General features: G+C 47.3%; 1 pseudogene; it reads right to left on the reverse strand.

Annotated features, from left to right (window-relative positions):
• The window catches only part of LOC101707929 (large ribosomal subunit protein uL10 pseudogene), a 35,733-nt pseudogene extending 23,869 nt beyond the window's left edge, over positions 1-11,864 (reverse strand).
• Positions 11,865-16,677: the final 4,813 nt, after the last annotated feature.

The following is a 16,677-nucleotide window of genomic DNA, read 5'->3' on the forward strand; positions in this document are numbered from 1 at the left end:
GAACTGCCTGGCAAGCTGCAGCACCTCTGCCATGAATTCTCCAGTCACCTAAAGTTCCTGGTAATGTTTTTCTGTCCTTTCTTTCACTTACTCTGCACATTGTGGGTTGAGTAGGTAGGGTGTTTTTATTCAAATGCTTGTGACTTAAGGAGAGAGAGAGGCTGAGGGAACATGGGGATCCTTAGAGGATACAAGGGAATGTGAGAGGACATAAAATCTAGGAAAGGTTTCAAGGACAACAAAGAGAAGATGGAAAAGAGCACACTGGCTTCATTTCTTCAGTCTGCAAATAACTGAGCCCCGCTGTGTGCCGGCTGTGGTGTTAGGTGCTGAGGATGCAGGAATGCACAAGAACATGGTGCCTAGCTGGCCACGGTGGCTCACATCTGTAATCTCAGCACTCCGGGAGGCTGAGGCAGGAGGATCACAAGTTCAAGCCCAGTGTGGGCAACTTAGTGAGATCCTGTCTCAAAAGAAAAATTTAAAAATTTGTTAAAGAGGGCTGGGGATGTAGGTCACTGTGAAGGTCCTGGGTTCAATCCCCAGGAATGCCTCCTCATTACCAAAGAGGCAAAGCACATGGCCCCTGCCCTTGCAGAACTAAAGTTGTGGTAGAAGTTGTGCTTGGAAAAAAAGCACATTCTCTGTCTCCTGGAAGCCTGGGAGCGCCTTTGGTAAGTGTGTTTCTTAGGCAGGGGCAGAGCTCCTCTGTGGCCTGTGGTTTCCCAGAAGGCACCTCGAGGGAGGCAAAGTCCCGAGGAGACTGCAGACTGGAGCCAGAGACAAGGGAGAGGAAGGAGAGTTTTTTGTCTGTTTTCTGGTACTAGGTATTGAACCCAGGGTCTCTACACTGAGCTACAACCCTAGCCTTTAAAACCGTTTTATTTTTCCAGACGTGGTGGCACACACCTGTAACGCCAGCACTCAGGAGGCTGAGGCAGGAGGATCACTGTGAGTTCAGGGCCTGCCTGGGGCACATAATGAGATGAAGACAAGCATGAAGTGCTTGAGACATAGCAAGACCCTATCTCAAAAAACAAACAAACAAACAATTTATTTGCGACACAGTCTTGCTAAGTAGGAAAGTGTCCAGGGCGTGCTTGAACTTGCCATCCTCCTGCCTCAGCCTGAGAAGATGGGGAGGGGAATGTAGCCCAGACAGCATCTGTGCGCATCTCAGAGCCTGTGACCCTGGGTGGCTGAGGGTGGCGCCTGTGGGCCCAGGGCCTGCCGCCTGCTCAGGAGGAGGAAGAGAGCTGTGGTTGCTGAGGGAAATGGGCCTCACCGTCGCCCCGTAGCTCCGATTTCCATGCAGTCTCCCTACTGAATGGCAGCGAGTGTGTCGTTTGGCATTTATGTTAATTAAACTTTTTAATAAAACTCGGGGTTAAGAGTGCTTATCTCATGTTTCAGACATTCCCAGGAGTGCTCGGCAGAGGGCTGAGGGGGAGTACGCCATTTGGCACCATTCCACAAAACTAATTGCCACGGAGAAGTCATGAAAATCTACACAGAAGGGCCCGCGACAAATTGTAATCAATTTGAAGGCAACTGAGTTTTGCCCGAGTCTCGTTCTGGCTGGTCCTTTACCTCCCACACAGAAGCTCGCGAGGTTCATCGCTGTGCCTTGCCAAGATTTCAAATACCGGACTTGTCCCTGAGAAACCTGACTTGCCTGCAGGACTCTGGTGTCTCTCAGCACTCACACCGAGCCTCGCGCAGTGGTTTCTCTGATCTTTTGAACAGAATGGCCAACGTGAAACAGCCCCCAATGTTCTCGATTTACAACAAGCTGCCTGTGTCCTCCCCTGAGACACAGCGAACAATGGCACTGTCACACCGCAGCAGTGACGTCACCAGGCCAGTTCACCCATGTGTATTTCCAGTGGCCCGCGTGATCCATTGAAGAATAAGAGCATTAAATACGGTCTCGCACCCATGAGTAACAAAGACATTAAAACTAGAAACAAGAAGAAAGAGCACTTCTCTAAGGAAGAGTGCACTTCTCAATACAGGAATCAGAACTATCTGCACACAAAGTTCGTCTGTGTCCCAGGATCAGTGTCCCAGGCCCTGGAAAGACAGTCTCTGGGCAGCTACCTTTAGCTCTCGCCTGAAGCAACTCTGTGTTTCAGTCCACATTCACAAAACCCACATCAGGCACTTACAGTAAAGAGAGAGAGAGAGAGAAGCCAGGTGTGGTGGCAATAGTACATGTTCTCCTTTTTAAAAAACATGAGCATTCATTCACACCACTGAACTTAGGGTTGGTTTCTCGTGGTGTTACACCAGCCAGTGAGGGGTACATGAACAGATGTTCCATGCTGTATGCTGTCAGACAGCAGCGAGATGCCAGCCCACACCAGAATGTCCCCGACCCACCCCAGGGACGACACCACAGCCTGCTGCGGAGTGAGAGGATGTTGTGGTCAGAGAATAAGTCCCAACTATTTGGTTTTCGTCTTCTTGCTTTGGCTCACGTCTTCTTCACTCTTCTGGTTGGTGTCTCGACAATCTCTGGACATTCAAGTTCACTTGACTCAAACATTACCAAGGCTCTCACAGGGTTGGCCGGAGCAGCAACAGGGAAGAATGTGGTCTCTGCTCCTGTGGGCACAGTGGAAAGACAGATAGTGCAGGGGATCAGCAACCTCAGGCGGCCAACAGGTCAGGACAGGCTCTGGCCCAGCTGTGGAGCCCTGGGCAGGGACAGTCACCTCACTTGTCAATGGCTGGCTGGTCCCAAGGTGTCGAGGGGGCACTGAGGACCCTTCCAGCATGCTGTGCTTCAGACCTCACTCGAGAGAAGCAGACCATGTCGTCCATGTGGGCACTGAGCCTGATATCTCTGGCTGATTCTTAATGTCATTGAAGCAAATTTCTTGACACTCCAGTGCTTTTTCTGGACTCCTTGTTGTGTATTATGCTTAGCTGAAATCTTGGGAAAGCTAACATTGACTTTACATTCATATTCAAAATATATTGGCCTTACAGTTGCTTTTGGGTGGTCTAAACACCTCCTCCAACTTGGACTGGGCCCACCCAGCTGTTAGGAGAGATATTTTTCTTCTTTCTAAATGATCAGGTTTCCACTCACAGATTAATAACAGTAAGGCTCCCTTTAACTGGACCTCTCAGGAAATTTGAACTTTATTAAATATATACGTGTATATTTTTATGCACAGTCACACACTCACACACCTACACACATGTACTCAGAGAAAGGGAAGCGGAAAGGGAGACCGTGAACGTGTAACAGATTGCTCTAGAGGAGAACCTGTCCGGGTCACAGCAGACAGCAGTCAGGGGCTCTTGAGCGTTTCCACAGCACAGCTGGGCTGTGGGTCCCAGCTGTTTCACATCAGCAGACACTGGCAGGAAGCTCCTCCGTGTACTGGGCACATCCATTATTACAGGGGGGAGGGGAGCCGTTTCAAGTGAAATAAAGGATAACTCAAGTCTCTAATGCAATCCAAGTCCCACTCCAGTCTCAGAAAGTCTAATCTATTTAGTTAGCATTTTTAGCTGGCTTTTTCAAACCTTAACACTATTAAAGGCTGGCTTATAAATCATATCACACAAAAGCACTTTTCCTGACACTATTTCTAGCCCAGTTAGAAATCTAACAAGACTACCAAATTCTGCTAGATTTTTAGTTCAGTATTGAGGCCTGTGGGTTTGGATAAAGTCAGATAAATCTGTGTATCATTTCACACATTTTGATAGAAAAATATCATGGGAAAAAGGGAATGGGATTATAAATGAAAATTTTTTGTGTGTGTGGAACGGGGGATGGAATCCCTTGCACTCGTGAGCCAGGCAGCAGAACCACTGAGCTAACTCCCTGGCCCCCATAAATGAATTTTTAAGAGGTGGTTCCAGTCTTTTATAAGGTCACACGGTTTTAGTTGTCATCCAAAGTGACATTGCAGTTGCAAGTGAAACATTTCAGTTAGCCTTACACACACTAGGTGGTGCGTGGAGCTGCTAAAGGAGTTGCTAAAGGCCGATCTATGTAGACAAGGTTTTAGTCACTGTCTCACTTCTGGGACACAACACCCAACACCCACGACTTAAAGGAGGAGGGTTTATTTTGGCTCCAGATTTAGTCCACAGTCAGCCGGCTCCAGGGCAGAATGGCCTGGCGGAGGGCCTGGCAGAGGGCCCAGCGGAGGAGCCCTGCCTGTGGCATGGTGGACAGGAAGCCAAGAGAAAAGGGCGGAGCTGGGCGGGAGATCCAGTTTCTGGATCTCGCCCACAGGGATCCCCTTCGTCCAGCCAGGCCCCACCTCCTAACAGCCAGCCAGCCGTGGTGTCCCTGTGACCCTGTCACCTTCGGCAGGCCCCTCCTTTGATCACATTAAGCTTTGGGGGACATCTAAATGTAAGCCACCCCCAGAGGGAAGAGCCTTATGGCCGCTCTATGGTCACTCAGAATATTTTCAGGAATGACAAGATTAAGGAGAGTACCACGGGCCAGGGGAGCACGGAAGAGAGCTTGGGGAATTTACTCGAAATCAGCAGAACTCCTTGAATAGAATGGGCTTCCACAGGAAGTAGGCAGAGGTGAAACCAACGTAAGAAAGAGGAAAAGAGCCAAGAGACAGGACTCGATGTGGGGATTCTCGGAGACTCCGCCAGAACTCCAGATCCTTTGGCCTAAGGCAGTGCCTTCCCAGCACACAACGGCCTCGATTCCAAGTCTTACATGGGAATGAAATCTTGGGAAATGATTTATATGGAAAAACAAATGAAAGACTCCTTTAGGATTATTTTGTAGAGATTCTGTTGTAACACAACTAATTTGCTCATTTGGTTATTTTGTAAGTCTGGATTTTCTTATAATGAGATTTCTTAGTGAGGGCACAACTGCTGCATCTATGTCCAACTGAGATGCTTGACGGGTAGAGTCTGTGTTTATCTGTCTTGTGAAGATACTTTACTGTATTCATCAAGTCCCATGGGGGTGCTTGCTAGTCTTCTGGCATCACAGCTGTTGTGTAAATGAGTTTATCCTTGGCTTTTAAGGTTTCCTCTGTGGAGTGTGCCTCAGGACAAGGACAAGCATTAATCTGTCCTTCCCCCAGTCACCAAGCCACCGGGAGAAATGAGTATGAACACAGAGGCAGGGACAGACTGTTCTCTGACCCAGATTGAAAATCCTGGGGTCAGGGTGGAGCACAGCAGGCAGTGATGAGATTAACAAACACGTTTTAGGGACTGGTGGTGATAGACAAATTCTGCCTTGCTGGAGATGCATGAAACCCATTTTCCCAAGCATTCCTCTGTTACTGCACCACAAGGCCCTTCCTATTTGCTTTTAGCCACAGCTGTTGACCCAAGAAGATGGGGTGACCCACTGTCTTTGCTATTGGGAAGCTCGCTTGGCCTGGAGGATTTGCCACCTGAAGGCGGAGGTCAGAGCGAAGACAAGGGTGTAGAAACAGGCAGGTGTCAGAGAGCTCAGGCTCCCGAAGCCAGGGTCAGGGCCCTGGGGTCCAAGAGCAGCCTGAGCTGCTTCCCCTCAAGTGTCTCATACCTGGTCACAGCACAACCACCTCTTGTCCATCCCCAGTGAGATCTGGGTACAACCAGGACAGGTCCTGGCAAGAGGACTCCAGAGCTGCTGCAGAAAGTGGCCAGGACCATGGAATGCGTGTGTGTGGAGGGTGAATATTTTGAGGGAGATTGATGGCAATGTGTCTTTTAATTGTGTACTTTTTTTTTTTTTTTTGGTACTGGGATCAAACATGGGTCCTTGCACATGTGAGTCCCAGCTCTCATTTCTAGCATCTGAAACTCCAACCCCTCCCCTGTGCTTTCCTAATCTTCAGGGTGGTGGGTGCCTTTTGCATTTTATTATGCTGCTTTTTTTTGGAGAGGTTGGTTTTTTTTGAGACAGGGTCTCAGCATGTAGTCCAGGATAGCTTCAAATTTGCTATGTAGCTCAGGCTGGCCTTGAATTTGAAATCCTCCTGCCTCAGTGTCCTGAGGGCTGGGATTGCAGGTATATACCACTATGCCTGGCTCAGGCTGCATTTTTGACTTTTTAGTTCTGACACATCTGTTCTCTTATTTTCTGACTGTTATGATTTAGATCTAAATGTCCCCCAAGAGTTGCATGTATTCACAGGCGGTGCTCTCAGAGGTGAGTGGATCATGGGGTGAATATTCATCAGTGGACTCATCCATTGGTGAGTTCATAGCTTAATGTGCTGTAGGAGGTGGGGCCTGCTTGGAAGACGTGAGTCACTGGGGCGAGACTGGAAGGGTGTGTTCTTGTCAGGTCCCCCCGAGCCTGCATCCTGGCTTCCCTGAGGTAGCAGCTTTTCTCCACCACACCCTTCCACCATGGCATTTCTGCCTTGGAGTCAACTAACCAGGGACTGAATCCTCTGAAAGCGTGAGACAAAATAAACCACTCTTCCTTTAAGCTGTAGGTGTCCAGTATTTTTTCCAAGACTTTTCTCTCTTTTTCTGGTACTGCTGATTGAACCCAGGACCTTGCCCTTGCCAGGTAGGTGTGGTTCCACTGAGCTACATCCTTGGCCCTGTCCCAGGTTTTTGAGCACTAAAGACCAGTGATGGTGAACCTTTTAGAGCTTTCAGTGATACAAACAGCCTGCTGCAGCACATGTGCCATAGGTTTATCACCACTACTATAGATGCTGTGCTGCACCTTCCTGCCATGATACATTTTGTAGAAATTTGTGTAGAGATCTTCCTCATTGTGTTAACTGATAGATGATGTTGCTTAGTATATTTAACTAGTCCTCTGTTGATGGACATTTGGATTATCACAATATTTTAAGTTCAAACAATACTTCTGTGAATGACATGGCAAAATTACATATGTTGTACCCATTTAGATGTTGTCTAATTGCCTCCCATTGGGACTGTCTCAGCTGACACTCCCAGGGACACTGCACCCCAGAGTGTGCGCTGCCCTGGGCTTCATTGACCGTGTCACGGAGCACTTACTGGAGCTGATCTGTCATTGAGCTTCTGAGGTCATGGCTGTTAGTTCACAGACCCTCTGCTCTTTGCAGACAGGAACATGGAGAATGCTCCTGCGCTGAGCCACCATGCATGCTTTTCTAGACAAAGAGCTCCTGGCTTCTTCCTGGCCATCGCCTTTGCCGTCTCAGCCCAAAGACAAAGCCCAGTGAGAGGCAGCCTCAGAACCCCTCAGAACCCCTCAGAACCTGGGTTCTGGCTCAGAAGTCAAAAGCCTGAGCCCATCTAGCTGCCAACTCACTTCTGGATTCCACTGCAGTGTTGCTCTTATGTCAGAGAATTTGATCTTATTTTTCTGGCAGTGGCAGCCTGTTAGGAAGGCTTCATCAGGAGTGTGACTATGGAGAATTGGGGGGAACACAGGTGATTCACAGTGGGGACCCCAGGGGAATGTGGCAGCAGTGGGGACCAGAACAGACTCCAAGCAAGGAGATGAAGACAAGCTGACAGGGCGGGAAGAGAGGGGAGCTGAGGGATGGGGAGTCACTGACGACACCAGGGTTTTAGCCGATCGCCTTAGGGGAGAGCGAAGAGGAAAGAAGCAGTAGCCAAGCAGTTGAAATCTCTTAAATTTGCATTTTTTGTCCTTCTTTTTCTATTTTTTTATTATGAAAATTTAAAAACATGCAGGAATGTTGAATGAAGGAATACTGAGTGCCTTTAAACTTAGTGGCTAAGTTTTAAGTTATTAGTACTTTACCATCCTTGATTTTACAGAAGGATTAGAAAGCAAGTTGTAGATGTCAGGTAAATAATTCAACATCATGCAGCACCCACGAATTCTACATCTTCCCTCAAAAGTACAGTGCCATTATCACATTTAAGAAAACTTACTTTATTTCTCTATTATCAAATTTTCTACATTGTATCGCAAAAATCTGTACAGCTGGTTGTCGAAAGCAGGATCCAGTCAAGTTCCATGCATTGCGCTTTGTTATTTCTCCTTAGTTCTTTTATTCCAGAGCATTCTCCATTTAAAAAGTTGTGACTTCTTGTCATTTTTGAGGAGACCCGACACCACTGTCTCATGGAGATGACATGTGCTGCCTTTGCCCGATTGTGGCTGTGGGACACATTTCATGCATGCCTCTGTCTCTCTTCTTTTATGCAAACACCAAGATGGACCCCCAGCCTTGATTGCATTCAGGTTAAACTTTTTTGGGAAGCATAACATCTAGCCAGTGCCGTGGAGTTGCCTCTTCCCTCATCAGAGGTACAGAATGTCAGGTTGTCCCACAGTTAAGGACACAACTCTCGGTCACTTTGTTCAGTTGCTGACCGTCACTTCTCCCCATCGTGCAGACACTTCCTGTGCAGTGAGCATGCTTATGGGGTGGCATCATGGCATCCTGCAAATTCTCTTCTTCACTGTAGCCTACATTTTGGAAAGCTGAGCTGCAGATGCTGGGGAGTTGCCAGTGGGCAGATGGAGTGGGGTTCTGAGCAGGACTGGGAGTCACTGGCTGAAGCTGGAGGAAGCTGAGATTGCCCAGGGATGGGGCATGAGATGGGCAGGGCTGCAGGGCCGCAGGGCCAGCAGAGAGAAGACAGTGGCGTCCAGGTCTGGCATGAACATTGCCAGTGCAGCCAAGGGCGGGTCGGCCACGTCCAACTGTGGGGAGAGTCTCATACCACAGGCCAGAAGGACACCATGGGACCTGAGAAGCCACCAAAAGTCACCACGCTGCTGAGGACAGGATTTGCTTGTTGAAGGCAGAAAGGAAGTGAGGGGATCGTCTGAGGATCACAACGCTGGAGGACAGGGGACAGCTGCAGTCAGGGTGCAGGAGCTGCCCCTCTGGAAAGGGTGGTTTCCTTCCAGACAGCGGCAGAGTTCGGGAGGTGGGGAGGCTGCTGGGTGTGTGGGGAGATCTGGAGGCACCCTTGCCCGATGCCCTTGATTTCCTCAATGAAGTGGGAGTTTCTCATCCCAGAGACAGCAGCTGCGGGGTTCGGGTCCTAGACAGACACAGGGCTTTGACATCTGGCCTGAGCATGGGGGAGGCAGTCAGAGCGCCCAGAGCAGGGATGTGCAGAGCTGGCCGCAGACACGAATTCGAGGCCCTGTGCAGCCCCTCAGAGCTGCTCCTACATGTCCCCAATCGATTATCTCTGCCCCTGCTCTGGGCTCTGCCCATTGCCACCCTGGGGACAGCGCCCCTCCTCCAGCCTGCGGCGTGGACAAGCCGCACAGAGCCCCATTGTGGTGTGTCCTGACCCACAGAAAACAGTCCTCCTGTACATTATTTATGACTTTCCTGCATTTATATAATATCCAGCTTCCTGAAAGTAATTTGTTTTGGATTGTGCAGCGCCGGGCAGCACATCAAAGGTATGCTAAGCAGTGGTAATAAAACATTGAGGTTTACGGTCACCGAGGTATTAAATATCACTCGTAAATTACAGGGCGAGTATTTCACATGAGCTTCGGCTCTGAGGACAGTAGGCCTCCACCTCCACATATATTCATTGCCACTGCCTGGCTCAGTAATTATCAATAGTTTCAAAGACTGGGTTGCTGTTGTTTTCTGAAGGAGCCATTCTGTACCCTTCCTATGGTCAGGTGTGTGTGCGTGTGCATGTGCGTGTGCTATGCACAAGCTGGCCTTAAGCATAATAAAATGCGAGGACACTTTCAATGCTGCAGGGCTGATAGGCTTTCATTTAAAATCTAATGCGCCGCTATTTTAGCTACTGGCCCTGTGGCTGCAGTCTGCTGACCAGGAGCTCTGGTCAAGGCTCTGGGCTCCAAGTGGCAAAGGTGGGGTTGGGGGGTACAGAGCTCTTCCATTTCAGGGTTTTTTTTACTCTCCAGCACTAGGGGGTTGAACCCGAAGCCTTTACACTCAGCTACATCCCCAGCCCTTTCTGCTTTTTGAGATAGGGTCTTGCTAAATTGCTTAATTGTTGGGCTCGAACCTCTGATCCTTCCGACTCAGCCTCCTGGCATGCTGGTCAGTTGGACCTTCTGATTCCCAGGCTCTCTCCTGGTGGCTCCGACCTGTGCTGCCAGCTTGCCCTGCTGGCACCCTGCTGACTCACAGGCTCACTGCCCGCTGCCCGTGTGGAAGCTCGAGTCCTCTTCGCCTGCCCGCTTTCCCGCTGCTCCGCCCTCGTGGTCTCGGAGCCCCAGCCTCTCTCCTCGGCGACGTCTGAGGGCTTTTCTCAGATGAGCTCCTTCCAATCCGTGGGGTCAATCGGGAAATTACCGAGGAGCCTCAGAGTACGCCAGGCACAGTGCGCTGACCGCTCACACTCTTCCCTAGAAGCCTGACTGAGCGGACACCCAGGCTCAGCACCCAGGCGAGCAGCCGCGTCCGCTCAGAGGCCCAGGTCCAGGGGCGCTCCTGACGCTGCGGCGCCCTGTGCGGGTGCGGCTGCCTCTGTCCTGTGAGCCCACTCCTCGTGTTTTCAGTCTGGCATCTGTCAGAGGAAACAGGAATCTCAGACAGGAAAGCTAGGTGGAGACACAGAGAATTTCTTAGTACCACGGATGAGACCTGGGCTGTTCAGTATGACAGCAAAATGAGAACGTGATGAGGAATACTGAAGGCCAAACAGATTTTAATTAACTGACTTTTCATATTTAAAAACCAATATTCCATTCAGTGACTGGGAAACTTTTGAGTATGTTTGGAACAAGTTGGACATGTGAATCTATGTTTGCAACTGAAAATTTTATGAAATTTGAATATAGATCAAATATTTCTAATGAAATTTAGCATCCAATAGAGATGGCCTCCAGGTATAAAATGCACACCAGATTTGAAAGAGTTAATATAAAAAAGAGTTCAAATATCTTAATTTTTATTGATTATATGTTGAATGTTTTGAATAGATCTAGTTAAATAAAATCTGCTATTGCAATTAATTTTACCGTTCATCTTTGAAAATGTGGCTTCTAGAAAAATCTGACTTACACATGAGGTTCACATTATGTTCCAGCTGGACAATGTGAGTTAGGACAGACACTTCTTGGAAGGACAGGAGGACCCTGGAGCCCATCCTACTGCACCTATAGAAATCTCAATTGTGCCAATTGCTTGGCACCAGTGAGGTGAAGTTTGAAAAAAAAAAAAAAGCAGGGAGATATTAATTTAAGAGAATTTTCCAAGACTAGAAATTTAGACTGTGCACATAGATTCAGAGTTGGAATTTTTTTTCTTGTATCGGCCACCAATTTTCTTCCTTTGGATATTTTTAAACATTGTGTAAGCAGTATTTTCTTTCTTTCCTTTTTTTTTTTTTTAAATTCTTTTATTGGTACATTGTAGGTATACAACACAATTACATTTCTCATTGGGAACTGTACCTTTACATAATGCATCTTGGTTCTTATTTTTTCCCCATTAGCAGTATTTTCTTGTATGCTTCTATAACTTGGTTTTTGTCCTGGGCATCATGTTTTTTGAGTGTTTTCCATAAGGGCCCACAGTGAGGCCTGTGGCTGTAGTGAGTTCAGTTTCACTCCTGGGTGTGTGTTGTCTTCCATCAAGTGGAGGCACCACAGTTTACTCACTGGCCTTCTTTTAATGGCTAGTTAGAGTATGTCCATGATATACTGTGCTTCCTGGAAAATAAAACCCAGCCAGGAAATAATCAGCCTTGAAAAGGAGAGATCAAAAGTGCCAGCCCCATCAGCCTGTCCTCATCTGACCTGCCTCACAGGGTAGACACCAAGCAAGAGAACAGTGAGGACAGGGAAGGTGAGGACAGGCTGACTGGGCTGCATTTTTGGTCTCTAGTTTCAAGGCTGATTATTTTCTGGCTGGGTCTTATTTTCAGGGAATGGGGGTAGGTTACTTCTCACTGTCCCCGATGAAGGTGCTAGGAACACCCTCGCGCATGTTTCCTTTGTGTGTGTCCCAGAGCTTCTCTCAGCTTGTAAGTCTGAACATGGTGACTCTCACTCGATGCACATCCTCAACCTCTCTAGAAAATAATAACTTATTCCCCAGGAGCTGTGCTGCTGCACACTCTCACTGGCTGGGTCTTTTCTTTTCTAAGTGTAGTATTTGTACATACAACTCTTCATCATCCTAAAGTGTGAAACAGCGTCACTTTTTGTTTAAAAGTATTTGCGTTCTGTAGACATCTTTTCGTATTTACTGGTCAGGCTACTTTTGTGACGTGGCTGTTCATGGCTATTGCCCATTTTGCTACTGAGTGACTTGCTTTTTCTTCCAAAGAACAATTGTATTGGTTGTGGAGAAGCAGATGTGTAGGTGGCAACTGAGCTGATAAATAGCTCATTGCTGCTCCTTTTTGTTTTGTTTTTTTTCTTGGTACCAGGGATCCAACTCGGGTCCTTGTGCTTGCGGGGCAGGCGGCGGCACCACTGAGCTAAATCCCCGGCCTTGCTGTTCCTTTTTATATGTGTGTATTTTACATTTCGTCTAAATGTTTATCTTTTCAGTTTGTCACCTGAGATAAAAGAAGGACCTCTGTCCTTCTAAGTTCCCTCCAACTTCTGCCTTTTTTGATAACTATGAAGGCTGATCAAAATATATGGTGAATATTTCAATTTACTGCAGTAAAAGACACATTGCCATGAGTCCCCCTCTAGTACTCCCCTTGCTTTGAACACATTTAGCCCATCGTTCTGACCAATTTCTGAAGCAGCTCTGGAGCCCTCTCTTGTGCATTGTGATCCACTGTTGTGGTTTCCTTGGTGTCCTGAATCCATTCAAAATGCTTCTCTTTGGACCAGGGATTTAGCTCAGTGGAACCACACCTACCTGGCAAGTGCAACGTTCTAAGTTTCATTCCTGGAACCAAAAAATAAAAGATGTTTCTCTTTCATGGTCATTTTGACTTCTGGGAAGAACCAGAGGTTTGCATGGTGCCAGATCCCATGACTAAAGTGGATGGGGACACAGTGTCACGGTGTTATTAGTCTGCCTTTCTTTGGGATGGCGCTGGGCAGCAGCATTCACTGGATTTTTGATCACACCTTGTAGAGACATTCACCAAACAAGACTTCCAGAAGACTTCAGGAAGTAGCAAGGATGATGGGATAAGCTCATTCGAAGTGAGAGGGAAGGGTTTTGAGGGGGATTCATGGCAACTTGTCTTCTACTACAATATTTTTTAACATTTAAACCACCACCATACACTTTGATCATCCCTGTATAAAGAGTGGGAAGGGAAGAAGCCTCAGGCATGATGTTGAAGCCAGGAGCTTTGAGCCCCAGAAGAAAGGAAGAAACAGCAGTCACCACTTCCTCATCCTGGTCGATAAACATTCTCATGTTCTTCCCACGTTAAAGATAAAAGCTGCTGGGCTGGGGATTTGGCTCAGTGGCACTAAACCTGCCCTATAAACGCAAGGTCCTGAGTTCCATCCCAAGCACCAAAAAAAAAAAAAAAAAAGAAAGAAAGAAAGAAAAGAAAAAGACAAAAATCAAGATAAAAGCTGTTGTCCACAAGAGGCAAAAAGAAGAACTACCACGGTTACCACGTATGGAAGTACTGAGAAGGCTGGGTTGAGAATATGAGATAAGAAAAATGGAATAATTTGAAGAGTCCAAAACCTAAACGTAGTGAAGAGAACTAGTCAGATGATAGCAAAAATGCTTCAATAGCACCCTTTAGATTGTAGCTAAATATTAACTGGAATCTGCAGGGCTGCAGTTTTAAAGCCCATGCATAAGACTTGAAGGAGCCCGGGCAATGCTGGCCTGTGTCTTCAGACGCGTGCAACGCTGCTTCTGCAGCTTTGCCACGGCCCGGACACCTTCGTCTCCTAGGACGCTGGGCACCCTGAGTACAGACAGGGCTACTAGGGTTAATAATGACACCCAGTGTTTACGTAGCACCTTTCATCCACGTGCCTCAAAGAACCAAGCACACATTCAGTCATTACACCCCGCGAGGGCCATGAAGAGAGAGCTTGTTCATCCCTCACTGATGAGGAAACTTTGGGAACTTTACTTACTCAGGGTTGCACAGGACGTTACAGTGTGCAGGGAGAATGGGTCTGGACCTTACCCAGCTCCTCACCTTTGTCTAAGAAATTATCCAGTCATTTTCAAATACTGTTTTCTCCTAATCAGTTGTCTTCACAAAAAACAATGTAGAGAGGGAAATTTGCAATGCTTCAGTGCTAAATTTCCAGACGGCAGAGTGATGTTCTATGATTTTGGAGACGTGTAGAGATGTTTGTAGGGATGTTCTATGGAGAGATGTTTATTGGACAAAAGAATAAATGTCTATAACAGAAGAGAATGAAAATATGATATAAGGTGTATCACTGGGGTTTGATGGAAAAACTCTCAAATCATCCCCTTAAAAATGTCATCTTCCATTTCTTTAAAGTCAACTGAGAAAACTCTATCACCTCAACTGTGACCCAGACATCCTCCTTTCTTCGTGATGCTTCTCAGGCACCCTCATGTGTCCACTTGCACCTGTCTGATTAGGCTCTGGATTTCCTGACAAGCGCACATCTGCCCTCAGGGCATTCATTCCGCCCCTGGCATAACACAAACAGAGTTTGGGACCCGGATCTTTTGTCTTCCTTTTCTCCTAGAGCAACCAGGATTCCAATGTCCCTGTTCCTAGGGACGCCCCAGCACGGTCACCCAAATCTGACCTGCCCAAGTTGATCCAGGTCTCTCCTGCACTGTGGGACCCAGAACCGAACTTCATGTTCCAAATGTGGCTGAGATTGGACAGCAGCTTCTTCCATTAACTGCACCACAGTTCTCCCTTTATTTAATTTATTTATTTATTTATTTATTTATTTATTTATTTATTTATTTATTTTTGGTACTGGGCATTGAACTTGGGTCCTTGCACTTGCTCAGCAGGCGGTGAAACCACTGAGCTAAATCCCTGGCCCTCTCCCTTTATTTTAAACTGTGGTTTAATCTTCCTGCACATTTTCCGTCTTCAGGCAGAAACAAAAACAAAAATGAAACGAGCAAAAAACAACCTAATTTATACATTTCCTAAAGATTTATTTTTCATTATTTGAATAATTTCTAACCCATTTCTTTTTCTTTCTTTCTTTTTTTTTTGGTACAGGGATTGAACTAGGGTCCTTGGGCCTGCACAGCAGGTGGTGAAACCACTGAGCTAAATCCCTGGCCCCCATTTAATTTTCTTTTTGTAGCATATTTCTGAATTTCATCAAAATGTACATCATGATCAAATAACATTTTGAAACTGATTAAAAATGGTGAGCCTTGATTTAAATAAATCTCTTTTCCTCTCTCTCTTTTTTTTTTGGTACTGGTGATGGAACTCGGGACCTTGTGCTTGAGAGGCAGGTGGGGGAACCACTGAGGTAAATCCCTGGCCCCTCCCCTCTCTTTAATCAGGTGTTAGACTGTAACTGTCATGCCTGTCCCTGGAAATGTACATTTAACCTGTACTGTACAAGTTACATCTAAAGCCAGTATTGGGGAGTATTGTTCACGTTTAGAATAAAAGTGTGTGTGTGTGTGTGTGTGTGTGTGTTTGTGCATCTGAGAAAGATGAAGTTTAGCACAGAGTTAACAACCAAAATTCTTGAATTGGGCCTCAAACATGAGTTTAAATTCAGGCCTCATTACTTGAATCCTTGAGCAAATTCACTTAAATTCTTTAAGCTTTAGTCTCTTCCTGTGTAACGTGGGAGTGGCACAAGGGGATTGTGAAGATGCTGTGTAACAATGAACCTAAAAGATTGCATGGAACCCGACACAGAGGAATTCTTCTACAGGGCAACATGAATTCTTTTTGTGAGATATTTGGAACACACAGAAAGAAAGACAAAAGAAAGTGAAAGTCAACTGTAATCTCCAGCTCAGGCCAGAGTAAATCCTATGGATATTTAGAATATATTTGTCAATATTTCCTTGGCTGCGGCTATTCCCAAGTGAAAGGAGTCCTTGCAGAACAAATAGGGCTATGAAAAGAAACTGAAGCACTAACACAACAGTCATGTCCATAGGTGCTACCGGGCTGGCTGGGGCCCCAGGGAACACACATGTACATGCTTTCGATCGTATCCTTAGGAGTTGCCCAAGAATAATATGGACGGGTCAGGTATTTTATACAAACAACTTGGGAGTGGACGCTATTGACACAGTGGGCATGATAAGGGAAAGCCTGTTGGACCACACATGCACACATGCACACACATCAGGAGCAGACCAGCCTTCAGAAACTTCTGTGGTTTTCCGTAACCAAATCTGTGATTCGTGAAGTTCGGACAAGGACAGAGCGGGACATTAGAACCAGTCGTGTCGCCGGGTGACGAAATCTTTCTTCCTGGAACCAGTGGGATCTTGCACTGGGTTCTTTCCCCGGGACACCTGAGTGTTCCTTTCAGTCCCACCACACAGCCTCCACCTGGGAGAGGACTGCAGTGTCCCCAAGTTTTGTCCGGGCCTCTCAGCTGTGCTGTGGCAGTGTCACCAGACGTGGGAGCACTTGGGCTCCAGGTCTGCATGGACGCTCACAGCCCTTCTCAAGCTCCTGCAACTGCTCCCGCATGGGCTCTGCCTGGGGGCTGGTGTCGGGCCAGGGTGGGGAGACTGCCAGGCTCAGCACGAGGCCCTGGGCCCCTCTGCGTCAGGCCCAGGCCCCCGGGCCGCAGCATTCCCATGCAGTGAGATGCGTGACCAGGCGGCCCTTGCTCCAGCTGGCCCTCGCAGTGCTCAGGAGGTGGCA

The sequence above is a fragment of the Heterocephalus glaber genome, unplaced genomic scaffold (genome assembly GCF_053883595.1).
Source record: "Heterocephalus glaber isolate CG9 unplaced genomic scaffold, H.glaber_assembly_v1.0 deba00001688, whole genome shotgun sequence".
In the NCBI taxonomy this organism is placed as follows: domain Eukaryota; kingdom Metazoa; phylum Chordata; class Mammalia; order Rodentia; family Bathyergidae; genus Heterocephalus; species Heterocephalus glaber.